The sequence below is a fragment of the Passer domesticus genome, chromosome 2 (assembly GCF_036417665.1).
Source record: "Passer domesticus isolate bPasDom1 chromosome 2, bPasDom1.hap1, whole genome shotgun sequence".
NCBI classification, from domain to species: Eukaryota; Metazoa; Chordata; class Aves; order Passeriformes; family Passeridae; genus Passer; species Passer domesticus.
Genome location: NC_087475.1, coordinates 60,073,411 through 60,091,845, shown reverse-complemented (window position 1 = coordinate 60,091,845; position 18,435 = coordinate 60,073,411). Strand labels below are relative to the sequence as shown.

General features: G+C 37.6%; 1 long non-coding RNA gene across 2 annotated transcripts; it reads right to left on the bottom strand.

Moving 5' to 3' along the window:
- Positions 1-846: 846 nt before the first annotated feature.
- On the bottom strand, positions 847-7,264 carry LOC135295467 (uncharacterized). 2 transcript variants are annotated; one of them, XR_010357578.1, is made up of 3 exons: positions 5,778-6,328; positions 4,770-4,946; positions 847-907 (listed from the first exon to the last, which is right to left on the bottom strand). It is a non-coding gene; the product is annotated as an uncharacterized LOC135295467 (long non-coding RNA). The 2 variants fall into 2 exon arrangements; XR_010357577.1 differs by lacking the exon at positions 847-907 and adding an exon at positions 6,386-7,264 and having other exon boundaries at positions 3,804-4,946; positions 5,778-5,854.
- Between the last annotated feature and the right edge of the window lie 11,171 nt (positions 7,265-18,435).

Here is an 18,435-nt window from a genome sequence, read left to right as displayed (position 1 = left end):
TCACTCTGAAGTGATGATACAGATTACAAAGCTGTTTTCCTGAATATACAGTGCTGCTGTTAATTCTCTTTTGCTGCAGCTATGGGCCATTATTTCCAATAGCTGTAGGTGTCATTTCCAGTACTGTGACCCATCAGGAAATCTCTCAGAAAACTGAAAGAGTTTACACAATGGCCTGGCAAGAATATAATTTACAGGGCAGCAGAAGGGGCAACTGCCTCCTCATATCAGACTTATTCCTCATTGCTATTGCAGAGCTATAGAAATAAATAGAAGGAAATAAGTAGAAGGAAATGTACTTTTCCTGCTGTTGAGCTGTTCTCCTGCCACTCCACGGTGAGTTTGAATTCCCCAAGACAGTACACCCTCTGTTCACTCACTGCCTGCCAGTGTTAGAGCCGGTGTTGAGATTGCAACCTTCTGCAGGGCACTGACAGCAGGGAGAGCAGGAAATGCCCATCGTTCGAGGGGTTCCAGGGGGAAAAACAAAGATAGAAAGCATAAAGATGGAGGAGGAATTTATATTTGGCTAGTAGCAAGTACAAAGGGGAAGGAGAAAACAGGGAAAAGAAGCAGCATCTGGTGGTGAACATCTGGGATTAGATATTCCATAGGTAGACTGAACTTTTTATTAATTTTTTTCTAGTGTTCTTTCATTTAAAAGAAAATCACTTTAGTCTCTGGCTTTTTGTATCCACAGCAATAATTTAAAACAAGAGACACATCTTTCAGAGCTATTAATTTGTTTACACTATTGGGAAATATTTAGCTACTCTATGAGAGTTTGTGTTGCTCATATTCAGATAATAGAAATTGATGGGAAGAACATTTTTTCTTGTACCTACCCTTAAAATGCTAGGAAATGATCCTCTGCAGCCGAAAACCAAACTTATTACTATTGGGATTCCTGGAGATGGACAAATAACCTGTGGTTATTATCTTTCTTGGGAAGCTTTAACTTTCTTTCTATTTGATAATAATATTTAAAAAGGCCATGAGTTTTTTATTGTGTCTTTCTTCTCCCCTCCCTCTTTGTGTATTCACTGTTCTGTAATTTTTGAGTATTTAGTGGTTTGTAAAGACTTGTGAATATGTGGTAATTGAAGCAGAACCTCTGAACTCATGCATGCATCACTATGAATGTTTTTCTTCCTTATATTTGAATGTAGCAGTTAGAATGAGATGTACATTGCAAACTAAATATACTCTCCATGAATACTTCACAAATAATTCCTCTAAATCCCTTTGTTTTTCCTATTTGTGTATTAGCTACAAGCTGAAGATATGCAGAAAACATTAGTAAAATGAATAGTAATTAAGGACCAAATTAATTTATAAAACTATTTACAGCCCAATTGTTTAAAAAAGTGTTTTTGATCTATGTGTACGTATTTTCGCTGGAAACTAAAGAAAGGAATGAAAGGAACCTAAGATTCCCATCCTCTTTATTTTTACGGAACCCCCATCAGTGTGGATAACGGCTCAATATGGCTCCTCAAATGTAAGAGCTCACAGTTTCTAGGTCTGTATCTGTAGGTTTACTCTCACCTTCCTCAAAATATATTGGATTTCTTTACTATATCTGTTTGATTTGGAAATCAAAATGTATCTCCACCAGAATTAACTACTGCTTGCTAATCTAATTCTACCAGACTAATTTCTTTCTCTCTTTCTACATTATCCAGCACATATTATTCAATCTCTACAGAGCTCCTGCTTCAATTGCAGAACAATTAGCAGTTTTGTAATGTTATTGCATTATTTCTTATTATGTGAAATTAAGAAATTATTAAGAGATACAACAACATATTAAGAAATAAAAAAAAAAAAAGGAACTGAATTAAACACTTTACAGTGAATTTCCACAGATCATGTATTAACACAACATATTGGTTTTGATAAAATAGAGAACAGTTCATTAATGAAGTGGTACATAGAGAAAATAATATTGTTGTTACAATATTTTACATGTATTTAGAATTCATTGAATCAGGGACTATCTTCAGTCTTTCTGAGTAATGCCTGACACCTTATGATACTAAAAATATTGAAAAAGAATTTATCATATCAGTGAATTGTAACAACCTATAATATGACTAGACTTATAGGAGAAACAGACCATTAATTTTCACTTATTAAGAGCATTAACTGGTAGAAAGCTAAGTTTCTGCCTATCTAAAGATCCACAAGAATTACAAGAAAGTGAAATGAACTTCTAGGATATACCAGAATTTTAACTCTTTAAATTCTTATATAGTACTTCAAATGTAGTTTGCTTTGTAGTCCAGTTTAGTTTTGAAGTAGTGCCTAGCACCAATAATTAGCATTGCATGACAGCTAATTTTGAAACAGAGCTAGGTATTATATTTGAAACAGTAAAGAATTTCTATTTTGGTTTTATTTGAAGGCTTTCCATACGTCAGTTTATAGGGAAAGGTAATAATGCAAATGTTTGTGTTTTCACAAATCATTTTGTCTGTTTTCCAACAGGCATTTTCTGATGAAAAACAATTACACCACAAGATTTTCAGAAAACCTTTACCCATGTAGACACTTAAGGAGTGAAGGAATTCTTAGATAATTTTTTGCCTTATTTCTCCTGACTTGAAAATAAAATAGTAATAACTATTGTGTTTCTATTCTTTCAAACATAGAAGTCAAATTGTACCTGTAGTGGGCTGTGTTTCACAACCAAACAAAATTTCACCCAAAGAAACCACATTTTCAGTGTGGAGTATCATGGAAATGTTCAAAATTTCAGGAAGGAAAGCCAACTTATGAGAGGCTCCTTCTATTTTTTAGCAAGTATAGTTTTCCAGGTATGGAAAATATTACCCCTGAAGCACCCATATTATGTTTTTTGTCATGGGACTGAAATAGGTATAACTCAGCCTCAGGCAACAGTGAATTACCATGGACTTCCCTTTAACTGGGTGAAACATATTTACACTCTTCAGTAGGCGAGACAAAAGATATTTTGAGTAAAAAAAGGAGAGTAAAAAAGTATATGAGCCAAATTGAATGTGCTATATATTTATCATTAGGAAGGAGGGTAAATGAATGTATATAAAGGCAAGAATCCAGCCAAGCTTTTACAGTGGAGGTAAAAGAAAAAATCTAGTGTTGCTGTATTAATAATTAGTAAATTATCAGTCAGACTGCTGATGAGAGAGTCTGGCCATTCAGGGATGTGGGTGAGGGCACATGCATGAACACACCCCTGATGATGCACCCCCAAAGCTCATTTTTGTATGCAGGAACCACTCCCTAAAGCTATGTGCCAGCTATCTAGCTGAATGTGTTTCACCTAAGACACAGTGCCTGACTCTTTTCTTATTCTTTGCATGTCTCTGACTGAGGTAAATCACAGAAAAATAAGCTCTTCCACTAAAAGGTACATTTACTTCCCATGGTTTAACTCCCTGAAATAATTTAAACATGTCTGTGTTACCTTACTTTTGGTGCTAAAACCTTTTCATTCTGGAATTTAGACTGATACTTTCTTCTTGTTTAAACTATGACTGAAGTTAGTGGAGTTTTCACACCTTATGTTTGGTCGAGGCAATCCCATTTTTCTGATTTGAGACACTAAGTGGAAAAGTAACTCCCACAGACATTAACTGAGGTTACTGGGCTGAAGTCAGATCTATTTTAATATACCACAATAGAAGGCAGAATTCACAGGTTAGTAACATACTGGCATTGCGTTCTACTACAGACATGATTTCCTTTGATGGCTTTTTGTCCTTGCAAAGACAAACATGACAGAGCAGTTAATGTAATTACAGTATGGTTAAGCACGGTTGTGATACGAAAGAAGAATTAAAAATTCTGCTTACAGCTGACTGCGTTTTGAAGATTTGTCATTTCAAAGTAAAAATTACATCAGAAAGTGGTATGTAAATAAAAAATCTTAAAATGAGAATTCAAAAAATTACTTAAAACCACTTACTAAAATGAATAAAATTCAAGAACTGTGATTCAATAGACACATATTTTTCTCAAGCACTTTTTCAGTGCCAGTAAAAAACAGTGAAGGCTTCCTACTGAATATAATTTGAATCCTAGAATTCCAGCTGAGAGGAAAAACTGCCACATAGACCATATAATTACAGAGATAATTTTCTTCAAACTTTTTTTCTCTTCAATCTCTTTCCTAAATAAGGACAAAGCACATAAGAGCTGTGATGGGTGTATGCATACACTCTACTCCCGAGTACATTTTTATTCACTCATGTATGAGGACTATTCACAAACCATTTGTCCAAACAGGTACTACCAAAGCCTGTTGAAGATGTTGCAGGTATCAGAAGGTATCCCTTTCTTGTATCAGAAGGGAAGAGGTCGGTACGTCATCTGATGTACAGGTCCAACAAGTCCGCTACCCCTGCTCATGCAGGACAACCTAAATGCAGGACAATATGGTGGGTTTTGTACATCTCCAAGTATGGAGACTCCATGACATTCCTGGGCAATCTCTACCAGTGCTTAGTCACCTTTACAGGAAAAAGTGCTTCCTGATGTTCAGGAGGAGCTTCCTGTGTTTCACTTTTTGCCCTTTGGCTCTGGTCCTGTTAGAGGGCACTACTGAGAACAGTCTGATGCTGTATTCCTCGTTCCCCCTGTCCAGCAGTATGTGCCAGCTTTTCACTCTCCCCTCTGCCCTGAATTCTACCACCATCTCATGGTTGCTGCAGCCACATCTGCCTTTGACGTTCACATCTCCAACAAGCACTCACTCATTGTGAACATGAGGTCCAGCACAGCACCTTTTCTCATTGACTCTTCCATCTCTCAGAAGGGGAAGTTATCATCAGTGTACTCCAGGAACCCCCTGAATTACTTAAATTCCTCTGTGCTGTGCCTTCAGAAGATGTCAGGGTGTCTGAGGCCACAAAAGCCAGGGCTTGTAAATGTGAGGCTGTTTCTATCTGCCTGTAGAGGATCTGATAAAAGAAAACTGAATGAGACTTCTGAGTAGTCAACAGACCAGTTTAGCTCTCTCCATTAATGATATATATGAGTTTGCAGAAAGAGCACAGTGACAGAAAGTTGCTGACCAGGCTTGAGAGACAAAATGTTCTCTGAAAAACACCATTCTCTGTAAAGCACTTCAGTAATTTAATTTTGTAAGTTTCAATGTCAAGAAGACACATGGTCTACTCATACTACAAATAGGTTTCACACTTTGATGAAGAAAACATTACTTTTGTGATTTAACCCCCCCTAAACCCCATATCGTACATGCAATTTATTCATTCTAGCAGGGAGAATAAGAAATCAGCCTTTAAACTTCAGTGTAATAAGAGTGGAATCCAGTGTAAAAATAAATTAGAGACAGAATTTAATTATTGCTTTTCTCTGCATGATTTGTTCCTTAGCCCCTTTGCAAACTTTCTAACACTTATTTAAAATTCCTCTCTTATCCCACATCTGTTGACATATTTACATACAGAACTCTGATGTGTTTACCGTACAATTAGAATAGATCTTCATTTTAATTAAATATCAATTCAGGATCACAGCTTCAAGCTATTTGTCAGCACTGATAGTGATCAATAGAAGGAGATGCTGAACAAAGAAGACAAATAGATTTTCTGAGTAGTCAAATATTTTTTATTTTTTCACATACCCCATTTTTTAATAGAGGATGAAGAGATTATATTTCTTGCATCCTTTTAGTTATTCCATGGCACATATTTAGAAAATTGAAATGAAAAGCTAATTGCCACATCATTATGCTTAATTGACATGCTACCTTTTTCTCTGTAACTCACCATGACAGCTTAGTTTAATCGCAGTGTGGTGACTGCCTGTCCCAGGAGTAAAACTTTCAGTGGCTGTGGGCAAATCCCTAAAAGTAAAACTTGGTTAGGAGCATGGAATTCACACAAGGGGCCATTCACCCCCAGGGGGAATTAATCTTGGGCCCATTAATCTATTATCTTGCTAATGCAAAATACACATCACACAACCTTGTAACTTATAGCCTAAGTATGTATCATACTCAGTTTACACTTTTTTTGTTTTTGTGCTGACATAATTTTTGAGATTTTTCAGGTCTTTCACATACTGACATCTGTCATTATATGTTTATGGTCATATCCCTTCTCTTGTTTTACTCCACTGAACAAGCAAAGATCTTTTATTCTTCTCTCTTGAGGTAGTGTCCAGTTTCTGCTCAGCATCCTGGTAGTTCTCTGCACCTGTTAAATTTATCTTCTTTGGAAAAGTGTGAACAAGTGTGAATGGAGGTGAGTCCGTTTAAACACAGAGCTACTTTCTCATCATCAGTGAACCTGTTTTATCCAATACATGTTTGCATTTATCTCCCTCCCATCTCCCCCAGTTCTCCCTTCCCTCCCTCCTTCCTCCTATTACTTACTTCCTTGTACCCCTTTGTTAGCCATTCCTTTGCCTGTCTCTATCATAAAAAAAATGGCAGTACAGAATGCATGTTGATAAAATTTTGTTCAAAGGGAATACAAGTGAGGAGAATCTTGGTGCTGAACAGCTTCTTTGATTATTTTAAATATCCTGGAGATGATAAGGCTCCAGAGACACCTTATAGCAGCCTTCCAGTTCCTAAAGAGGGCTCCAAGAGAGCTGGAGAGGGACTTTTGACAAGGCCATTTAGTGATGGGTCAAGGGAAAATGGCCTTAAACTAAGAGGTGGTAGGTTTAGAATACATATTTTTATAAAGAAATTCTTCACTGTGAGGGTGGTGATGCGCTGGATCAGGCTGCCCAGAGAAGCTGTGATTCCTGCATCCCTAGAAGTGTTCAAGGCCAGGATGGGTGGGGCTTTGAGACAGGTGGTCTAGAGGAAGTTGTCCCTGACGTGGCAAAGGGTGTGGAACTAGGCAGTCTTTAAAGTTCCTTCCAACCCAAGTGATTCTATGGTTCTCTGAAATACTGACTACAGACATTTATATGCATGAAAAATAATTCTTTCACACTTTTTGGGACATTATTATTTGGCAATTAAATTGAATGCGTTTTGAGTACTAAATTTTAAGACTGTACATAGTTTCATTTTGAAATCTTAAATTTCAACACATGAAATTTAAATAATGAATTTCAGTTTTAAAATCCCTTTTATTTTGCAAGAGAAATAGGCTGAGGAATAGAAGAAAGGGAAAGAGAGCAGAGGTATTTTGACAGGCCCCTATTGACCAGTCACACTGGGGTAACAGATTAAAGGAGATTATAGGTCTGTAGAGAGGTCACACAAAAATGAACTTCACTAATGGAAAGGCCTCTTTTTCCTGTAGTCAGTTCAAATCTGTGTTAAATTTCTAAGCTGAAACATTTTAATACTTGCCTTTAACAAATGTTAACAGCATATTTATAATAATTTGTTTGTGTTTTATTTCTTCATCTACCAAATATAAATTTCTGTTTAATGTATGCTATTCTAGTAGTGGCACCTACCTACAGGTACTATGAACCTATGTACAAATATGTGTAAAATGTGTCTGTGTATAAGTGCATGCTTAAAACTTCAGATGTTTTAAATGATGGCTATTTAGAAAGTTCAACAAGTGCTTCATGCAGTGAAGAATGAAATGGATGTGAAAGAGGCACTGAAAAGACAAGTGAATGAAGGGCTTAAATGGAGTGTTAGTTGGTAAATATCTAGCCAAATTTTCATTTAGCAAAGCTCTGGCTGAGTGACTCAATATCTAATCCTGCTATGCAAAAGAGTATTTATTTCTTAAAAAGGTGTATTTGATGCAGCATATACAGTGATGCTGTGATTGGAACTCAGTAATATGTGTACAGTTTACTCTAGCTGCAAATAGTATGATTGAAATTTGTTTTATGGCTCATTAAATAGCTCTTTTATCTGTGTCAAATGATATTCTTCTTCACATATAAATGCCATATTCTTATGTGAATATTTGCATGTCTATGTTTATCATTCACATTTTCATGACTATCCAAGCATGTGAACTAATAATTCTCCAGTAAAGTTTCTTACAGAAAGCAGTTGTCAGAAGTCTGAAAGAATCCAGATAAGACCATAAGAAGTTATTTTTTAATTTTACAATATTTGCCCAGCTTCCAAAACAGCAACGATTAATCACACCACCCTTTGTTTCCTACACAGTAATTACATCAAAATCCATTTCCACATATAAGAAACTACTGCGAAGTCACACGACATCATAAGACTGTGAAGACCAAAGATATATTGTTACTTGGTACTGCTAAATATATTTTTACATGACATGGTGGGACATGAGTGATAGGAATGCTTAGTGTTTAAAAGTTGTGAATGGAAATTCAAATGATAAATAGATTCACATTAATTATATAAATCAGAATTTTATGTAGTCAGAAATACTCTGGAGATTTCATTGTTAATTAAATACTCACAGCAGACTTTATGTTAACTTTGGAATTTAGAGATGTGCTGGACCAATAAAAATATACATATAGATTTAAAAATAGATAAACTGATTTATATACACTAAACCATATTCCCATTTCTAGCCAACGAAAAATACCATCAGGTAAGCACAAAGTGCTTACCATAGTACTTCAATTAAGGCTTTTAATCTGTATTTTTAGATAGTGCAGTTTGAAAAACCTCTGCCTTCTTCTTGGCAAGTCTTTGTTTTGTTTTGTTGGTTTTGTTGTGTTGGTTGGTTGGTTGGTTGGTTGGTTGGTTGGTTGGTTGGTTGGTTGATTGGTTGGTTCTTTTTCTCCCCTCTTCTTCCCTTACTTTAATATGTTTTGGCAATTTCAAAGCCATTTTTAGAAGGATTTTCAGGCTTTCCAAATTTGTGACTCATCAGTATCTCTTTCTTCCTGCTGATGATGTCCCACAGCTTTTTTACCTTTTGCTCTTTGCCTGTTCAAGTAACATATCACAAATAATATTATAAACATGAATAGGAAAATCAGTTGCTGATCTATCTAATATTGTATGAGGACATGGGCACCAGTCCAACAAACTCTTTAGACTACCCATTGTCCTATGGGCTTCGAATCTTCTAAAGTCCCTTTCACTAACATTTATTACCTCACAATTTGAGTGGACTAAAAGCATGCCCGCAGGCAATTAAGGAAATTTAGCTAATGGCTGATAATTTATTAGGCCACTGTAATTCAATTCCACTGTTTTGTGCCTTAGCTCTTAGCAAGGTCTTTCAAATGGACTTAATACAAAGGCTTTATTTAGTATGTTTATGGTGGCATAGACAGGCTTTATCAAATTTCTCAAGGATATGTTATTGTATAATGTTTTTAACAAAATTACAACCTTCCTGCCTATTTATGTTGACCAGAAGTATTACCTAAAGCTATATCAGAAAATAAATTAAAAAATAAGCTTCTCCATTATAAGGGTAAATATGTTATATATAGGGAGGGTGACATTTAAAATGCAGTCTTCCCCACGCTCAGTGATCCTAGGCATGCTAACTAAGCAGTCCAGTGTTTGCCAGGGTTTCTTGTGTCCCACTGGGTCAGCTGGCAGATACCAAATCTCAGGTAATGATGTACTTTGGGTCCATCTTGATAAGCTCTTCATACTGTGAGTCACCCTTTTATGTGTAACTCTTCCCATGACTGCTGAAATTTCCTAAACACAAAAATCCAACAGATTGGTCCTTACCAGTTTTTGTGTTGGGTAACAGCTGAAGTAGAAAACCTGTCTCCAAGTGGATTGCTCTTGAAAATATGACCTTGATAGAACATTCAAAATGCTGGATTGAGCAAGGAAAAATATCTTTCTGTAGGTGAGTGTGACTCCAGTCCTAAATTACTCACAGTGAAACAGACTGGCAGTGTCATTTACAGAAAAGGAGGTGTAGTGTTGCAATTAAAATACTTCACTTCCCAGTCCCACCTACCACCCTTGTGTGGGAAGCCGGCCACCTCACAGCTCCCAGTAGGACTGATGCTTACATAATTATATAAAAAAATGCAGTCAGAAAACAAGTAACTGAGTTTCTATCAGAAATATTTCTCAGAAAAGGAAAGAAAACATTAAAGCAGGGAAGCACCCTAGGTGGTTACTATAACTGTAGTACTTCCTGGAGTCATCCAAAGGATGGGACACTGCTGTGCCCAGAGCTGTTGGGCAGGAGGTGGATAAGACTGAATTCTTCTTTTCAGAGTAAAGAAAAGCCAAAAATATCTGCTAGCACAACTGTTCACTGTTGTGAACAAAGTACAGGGAAAATCAATAGTCAAGAAAGAAAAAGCATCCATATGTATCAGAAATAAACTAGCACAGTAAATTTTCTGCAGTTTAGCCTCGCTGCTTATTTGTGTGAAAAGATATTTTGTTGCAAAGATTGTTCCTTCTTTCCGTGAAAGTCAGGAAATACAACCTGTTTCATGAAAAAATCACCCACCCTGTACCAAGCTCTGAATGTGCTGCATACACTTTCCTCATAGGGAATCGTGACATTAAATAATCATGGAATGGGGAATGATAGATGAGTGAAGAGGGCTATCTGTGTACCCATGACAGAGACAGTATTTCAGCAATTGTGAGCCAGACCTAACACATCTCATTAAAAGATGTTGTAGCTGAGAACACTATAGCTTTATGAAAGCTGTAATTCCAAGATTTGTGGGGCTGTGTTGTAGAGCTGAATTTTTTGTGCTGTACTATTGTGTGTCTACTTGTGTGTGAGAGAAAGAAAAATTTAAATGGAAACAAAGAAGGGCTGTTAGAGTGAATCAGTCATCTAATATTTGCAAACTGATTTTTTTCAACAATTTGTTTCCAAATAATATGTTATTTGAAATATTTTTCCATTATTTGTCCAGTTGAAATTGAGAGACAAAGGATATATTGATGTCTTGAAACAGCTCAAGATCTGAAAGATAAACAAGACTGTGGTAGCACAAAGGTATATAAAAAATAACCATATCAATTTTACAGTGAGGGACAGTAGAGGGACGATGAACTTAATATTGAAGCTACTTTAGAATGGAAAACCAGATTTTCAAGAAAACCTATGCCCTCAAAGATGATTGAAAAGGGGGTGGACTCTTGAAAAGACATTTTTAATGGAGTTAGTAATTTATTGGCTTAGGTACGTGGCTGAAATATCAGGAAACGAGAGTTAACTGGGGTAAGACTTAGCCATTACATTAAGACATCCACATGCAGATATCAACATAATTAAGAGGCTTGATGCAAGTGCCTAAATAAAAACATCTCATGCTGCACCTTGTCTTCCATCTGCCAGTCCAGATGCACAGAGAACATTCCAAATGCACATGTGTACTTATGCAAGTGTTGCTTATGGTGGGAGACTAAAGCTTCATTATAGAAAAGGGAGAAGTAATCAATAAGGTCAGTCAAACCTGGAGATTTGGCTCAGCAGATGCCACTAACCATGTCAACCAGGACTTCGGTTCAGCTTCCTGAATGCAGGCATCTTCTGTCACTTTCAGATGCCATAAAGTAGCCAGAATATCCACATAGAATACAACATCTTACAAAAAAAGAGAAGAGGAGCTGGAGGCCAGACATGACTCTCACATATGCTTCAAATACCACTCAAAGTTTATGCTAAATAGAGGACTGGAACTCTTCTGATTAAAATGAGAAATCAGAAACCCAGCAGATGGTCCATATTTATGAGTAGGTGTCTACAGTCCAGAACTGAATCCTGCTCCTTGTTTTGGTGAGTTTTTTGACTCTGTTTCCAACAACCCCATATCTTCCATGGTTTGTTTTCTTTGTCAATGTGAAATGAAAAGAGAGCATTTTAAATAATGGGGATCTGGGGACTGAGTTCACAAAAGATACCTCTGGCACAGGAGTTTGCACAATGCTGCTATTTACACAGAACTCAGGAATATTGTTTATATGAGTATTGAGTATTGATTTTTCTGCCATAGCTACCTTTTAACTAATTGACTTCTTGCAGTGTTAGGATAACAGCAGTGTGACCAGGTAGAATTGAACCTTGGTCACAGTAGATGTGCTATGCTTTTCACTATACCACAGACTACTGCTGAGCTTTTTCTATTTGTTAGCTATTAGCCTGTCCTGCAATGACAATCGGAAAATCTAGCTTAAAGCTCATTGAAAAATAAGGACAGAACAAAACCAGGGGCTTCATCTTAATTAGGAATAGAGAGGGACTTGTAGAAGATTTGCAAAATGACTTAATGAATTTTTTTTTTGCCTTTGTAAACAGGATTCCTGAGGAACCTCTGGAAGAAATAAAAACTGCAGACCCTGAGGCAAGGTATTTAGTCTTTCCATGGCATGCCTTCTGCCAGAATTAATCTTCTCAGGAGGATTAGATGCTGCAGAGAGATATAAATTATATATAACTGTACCACTTTGTGGAAATTTGGTCTCTGCTGTCAACTCAGACCACTCTGGAAATTTCCTGCTCATTTTTATTACCTACTAAACTGCTTTACTGTAGGGCTGGAAGCGATAAGTTTTTTGATGTCAGAACTCAGAGGATAATACCTTCTTGAATGGCTCACAGCTGTGTGAATGATGATATTGTCTGCTACTAAAGAAAAATCAGAGATATGGTCAGTGTTTGTTATCATGTCATTTTATACATCACTTTATCACTTGCACTATCTCCAACACCCAGAATTGTCTGCTCAAAGCTTTTACCCCTTTACTGTAAGTTGCTGAGTTACTGCTAGCGAAAATTGCATTTCCTCTTGAAAATGTGTAGTGATGTAGTTAATCAAAGTAAACAGTGAAGGGATGCTGAACTCCACATAAGCTGAGGGTCTGATTCTGTCACCCATACTTCCACTGAGCAGCTGTTACTGAAGTATCCTCACAGAGGATAATTGAACTATTCAGATGAAATAATGCTACCCACTGTGTGCAGGCATTGGGGAGTTCAATTCTGTATGCTAGATGCTGTGAGGGAACTCACAAGGAATTATGAATTACAGCAAAAAGATGTGGTGAGGTTATTTTTAATTTCAATGCATGACAGTAAAAGTTTTCGTCTGTTAGTTTTCTTAGACTTTTTATGTCTGTCATGTAATGTTGGCAAGCAACAACTGTACTTGCCTGGTGATGCTGAATTGTCAGTCCTGCCTCATCTCTTAAAGAGTGAGGATGTACTTTTCAATAGCTGGTAATGGCTGCTACTGAACTTTGTCTGTCCTGTAGAACAGGTGGGGAGATGGTTTTATGAGAGGCACTGGCACTGCTCAGAGTCTGTTCTTGTGATACCTTCTTCTAGTCAGTACTGACAAATGACTTTGCTGCCTGCATATATTTTCTAGGCAAACCAGATTTGCAGCACATACAAGTATACATTTTAACATTTGAAATCTAGCAGCTGAAGTCCCCTGATTGTTAAAAGAAAATTTGGATTTCAGATATGTAATAGCTTCCAGAAAATTGCTCTTAAATTAATGAGTCACCAAGTTCTTCAAAACTTTTTCAAGTGCTGATTAACAAGGCAATGCAAACCCTTTAAAACTTTTTGCCCTTTCCCTTTATTAAAAGCCTGACATTTAGCAAAACTGGTTGATGGAATATGATAAATCTTACTACGTGTGCTGTGTGATGGAACATGATGCAAAACCTAACACAAAATCTGAACTGAAATATTGCCATTAGTTTGGACACCTACTGCTTAATGTGATTTTTTTTTCTGAAGAAAATTACTCGCAGGAGCAAAGTGTTCCAAGATGATGTGGTATTGCAGGAGGATGGCACAGCTCCACATTAATCTTTTTCCAATTAGAACATTTGTGGTGCCTGGAGGGCTCCAAGATTTCCTCAAATGTTACCTCTCCATTATCAAATTCAAGGTATTTACTCACAAAAAAAAAAAAACAAAACCCAAAAACCCAACAAAAACCCAACAACAAGAGCAACAATAAGAAACAATAAAAAAACTCCAAAAAACCCAAATCATACAAAGGAGTTAAAATGCTGGTGGAAACAAGAAACAATCAATGCAAATACTTGAAGACGTTACTGACATGCTGGGTAGACAATAAGTAATAACTGTTGTTAGAAATACAGTGCAATAATTATCCAAATAAAATTAAAGTATGTGTTCTGAAAGAAGAATACAAGAGTAAGGACAGAAGTCATGTAACAGTATTCAGTACTAATGCGTGCAAAGATGAGAAAGGGGAAATATTCGAGAAAGCATAAACTGTTAAGGTATCCAAATGTGACTTGGATGAATTTCAAAACAAATTCTGTGGAGAAGTTATTAGAAATCAAATCTGGATAACTATGGTCAGATTCAAAATCCATATAATAATATAAAATTGACCTTCACTCATTAACACCTTTAGCTATAGAAAATAAATTTGGACCTAGAGAGATCTCAGTTCATATCAAATGGAGAGAAAGCAAAATGGGCCATTTCTGTTACAAAGAATCAACCTTGGGGAATTGAGGAAAATGTTTGGTGAAGTCAGGGAGACTAAAATTGACCTTAGAAAAAGCTTTTTATAAATACCAGTGGTCCAAAAATGATTTCAAATTCTAATAGCTATTCATCTATTATTTTAATACAGATTTTTGGCATGATTTCCAGACATAAGCATGTAAAATAACACTACAGATAGGACCTTGGTGATTAGGTAAGGGTTAAAAGGAATGAAAAAATAATATAATCAGTAAAGAAGGCTACAGCTTACATATCCTGAAATGTGAGGTGTACCAAAACTTGAATTTATTTTGTGCTCATGAAGGAAATTAAAAGAAACATTTAATAGCTGTTTAAAATAAAGAGGCTGTGGGACAAAAAAAGGCAATATTTTTAGTGGGTGGATACTATCTAGCTAACATTAAAGCCACCTGTGACCTACTTTAGCACATGATAAATGTCTAGGGTCAAGCCAGGATGGCCTGCGAAAATCAGGTATGGAAACAGGAACGGCAACATTTAATTCAAATAAATTACTACAATCAATTGGATGGTCTTAGTAACATTAACTGTGAAAACTAGCTCATAAAATTAGATAATAAGGTTTCAGGTAATGAGTCTATTCAGAGAGGAATGGTGCTCTTCTCCACAATATGCCAAAACAAGTTGTGAAGGATATGAAAATTGAGAAAATGAGAATGCCAAGCAAACTTAAAACACTTTTTGATAAGATAGTGCATGTTCCCAGTAGGGGTAAAAAACCCAAAAGAATCTCTTCGATCTTCTAAAAGAAACAGATATGCCACATGGGAAAATGTTAATTCATATGGAGAAGACAGCTGTAATTATGTGAAAATTAACAAATTGGCCAAAAGTTAAACAACAAGGGATTACGTTAGGAAGTGAGATTCCTGGTTTGAAAGGAAAATTGTCTATAGAGCTTCTCAAAGGGATTTAAGAAGAGACATAAATTGTGGGGAGAAATGTGAAGATGCAAGCTGGGAGGCACCATAATTCAAAAGTCTGGTCTATTGTCATGGTTTGGCCAGGAAGTGAGTTTCTGGAAAAGTTGTGGTCAAACCAATCAGTGGCCAGATTTGAAATTGTCACCTGTGGTGGCCACTGGGGATTTGGATATGCCTCTGAGAACACACAGGGGTTAAAAGCAGAGCATTTCCAGAGGAACTCCCTCTCTGGATCCGGCAGCAGGTGAGCTGGTCTGACCTCCTGCCCAGCTGCGTCTGGGTGTGGGAGGCCATGCGGCCTGAGGGGAGGGAGGCCGGAGCCCTGCAAGGGGCAGGCATGGAGGAGACCTGGGCTGGTTTGGGCAGCCCCCCCCGGGAGAGAGTGATAGAGACTGTGCTGGCTTGGAATTTGATATCTTGTGATGGCACCATGGCCAGGAGAAGAAGGTGGCGGGCAGGGGTGGCAAAGTGCCCAGCTGCGGGCAGACCAGGCTGAGCTTTTAACTCCTTTGGTACTGAAACAATGGAAGCTGTAAAAACACTGATCCTTCCCAGCTGAGGATTGAGAGGGGACGGAGGATGGGAAAGAAGAAGAAGGTTTGAGTAGGTGAAGAAAATGCCAGCAGATGAGAGTGCCCCAGATGGAGGAGATGATTGGAGTGGCTTTGGCTGGACTTTTCTCTTACATAGCCACGGGCGAAACCAATTTCTTCTGATAATGCAGAGACTGCACCTTGGGGGAGGCGGATGGCTGGAAACCAAGAATGATAAGACCGTGAGGAGAAGTAGAGGGAACAGAGACTGATGGGGAGGGTGTGTTGGAGCCCTCTGCCTTCAGCAGAGAAGGATCTCTGTTCCCGAGACCCAGTCCCCAGGGGAGTGAATATGGGGGGGACAGACGTCCCAAATGGTAGGAGGCGGCCATTTCTTGAAACTGGGCAATAAAGCATTCTTAAAAGGACCCAAGGAGCAGTTTGGATCCGTGGACTGTGGTGAGAGCGCAGAACATGGAAGGAAGATGGTCACCACAGCAGATTTTCTTCAGGCGCTGCCACATGTGACATGGAAGCACAGGAGGTTCCACTGTGTTTCCAGGGGAAGCCCATGGTGCAAGAGGGAGACTCCTCTCTCCTGATGAACTGGGGGGAGCTTGTGTGAAGGAGGGTATTGGACTGAGAATTGATGTGTTGGAGGGGATTTGAATGTTAGAGGACTGGGGGGAGGAGGAGTGTTTTGGGAGTGTTCCATTGTGGATTGTTGTGTGTGTTTTATTTTTTTTTTCTTTTTCCCTTATGTTTCTGTGTTGTAGATTATTAAAGTGTTGTGTTTTCCCTCCATTCCTAAGTTGGAGCCTGTTTTGTTCTGTTTCCGGGTCACATCTCACAGTAACCATTTTGGAAATACACCTTTCATGGGGGCACTGGCACTGTGCCAGGGCCAACCTATGACATCTATTAACACAGGGAGAGCTAGTCATAGAGGATAAAATTACAAAATGGGATGAAATCTAATTGCATCTCATACAAGGTCATGCATGTAAATATTATCAGGTGTAAATTACCACCTGGAAATGATATCTTAGTTGATTTAATACTATAAGGGTACCTCAGAGCTATGAATGTGATGTTGTGAAAAGGTAAATGTAATAGAAATGTTAGAAATTGTGGAGAAAGCAGAGAAATTGTTATAAAATGTAATAGCGAAAAAAGTCCCCATGTTTCCAAATGTAGGGAAGGTCATTATTCTGAACAGGATCATCTGAAAGAAGTCTACCAAAACAATGGGTGAACTTTATGAGTTAACGTTATGAATCTGATTTGCAAAGGAGGAGCCTTCAGGACCAAATAATGCCATATATCTGACCAGTCCTCTGCCACTTCACAGTGAAGACAGTGAGAAGGTGAAGGTGTGTTCAGCTCATGTTACCTGTCTTAAAGACCTCAGTCTCACATCTGATCTGACAGTTTCACAGACAGAAAATTTTACAGATTCCTCTTTGTTGGTAGAGATTTCATTTCCACAGAGATCCATACCCAGCTGTGAGGCTGACCAAGATGTATGTATACCAACTGACTGAGATTACGTTTTAATTATGGAACAAGGGCTCATATAATTGAAATCTCAGTGGTTACAGTTGCTGTAAGAAGAAAACTGTCCTCAAATATTCTATTCCTTAGATTTTTTTTTCTAGAATGATCCACATCAGTTGAATTAAACAGCTGCAGGCTTTTTCAGATGTAAGGGCTCTGTAGCATAAAGTGCAATTACAGCCAGTGCTGGAGCTTACATGACTCCAGAGAGAGCCCAGATTTTATGGGATCTAGGATGTCTTTAAGATGAGGAATCCTGCTAATACTGGTGGGTAAAAACACAGCAATCATTTTATTCAAAGTAAGCATTTGTGTATAATACATGTACTTGGGCTCTGTCCTGGGAACAGTATTAATCCTTTGAAACTCCTTCCAGCAGTTCCTGCTTCTGCAAAACCAAGAAAGCATTAGCATGCTGGAGAGCTCTGCTCTCTGACAAAAACACCCCAGATTTTTAAGTTGAAAAGACTTAATCTTTTATGACTCCCTAGTAAATCTGGTCTGCAGGATGTCAGTGATTTTGTCTAAACAGAAGCAGAATGAATCATTTCTGGATGTCATGTTTGAGTATAACTTTTCTGACCTAGGACATATCTGATGAATTAAGACAAAGACACTGAGGTTTTTAATAAACCAGCATTTGGCCAGGTCTTCAAAGTATTTGAATACAAGATGCAGATGAACCTTTCTCAGGATTCTAAATTTGAAGAGAAAATGTCCATATAGAATATCTGTTGGAGGCTGTTCTCCAGGATATGCTCATATCCAGAAATTCTTGTTCTATTCAGCCAAGTATTTTTGTCTCTGACCTAGACAGTAAGGAGGTCACCTCCTGTGAGCTGCTGCATGGTCTGAGAAGAGGAAAGAACCAATATAAATTGTAAAGCTTGTGCGATTTCATGGCTGAATTGTTATCTTGATTTGCTTTTACTGAAGATCAAGAATTTTAACAGTAGCATAAACAAGATTGGAATATTAGGCAATTCAGTCATGACATTTTCTCAATTAAATGGTGTGCAAAAG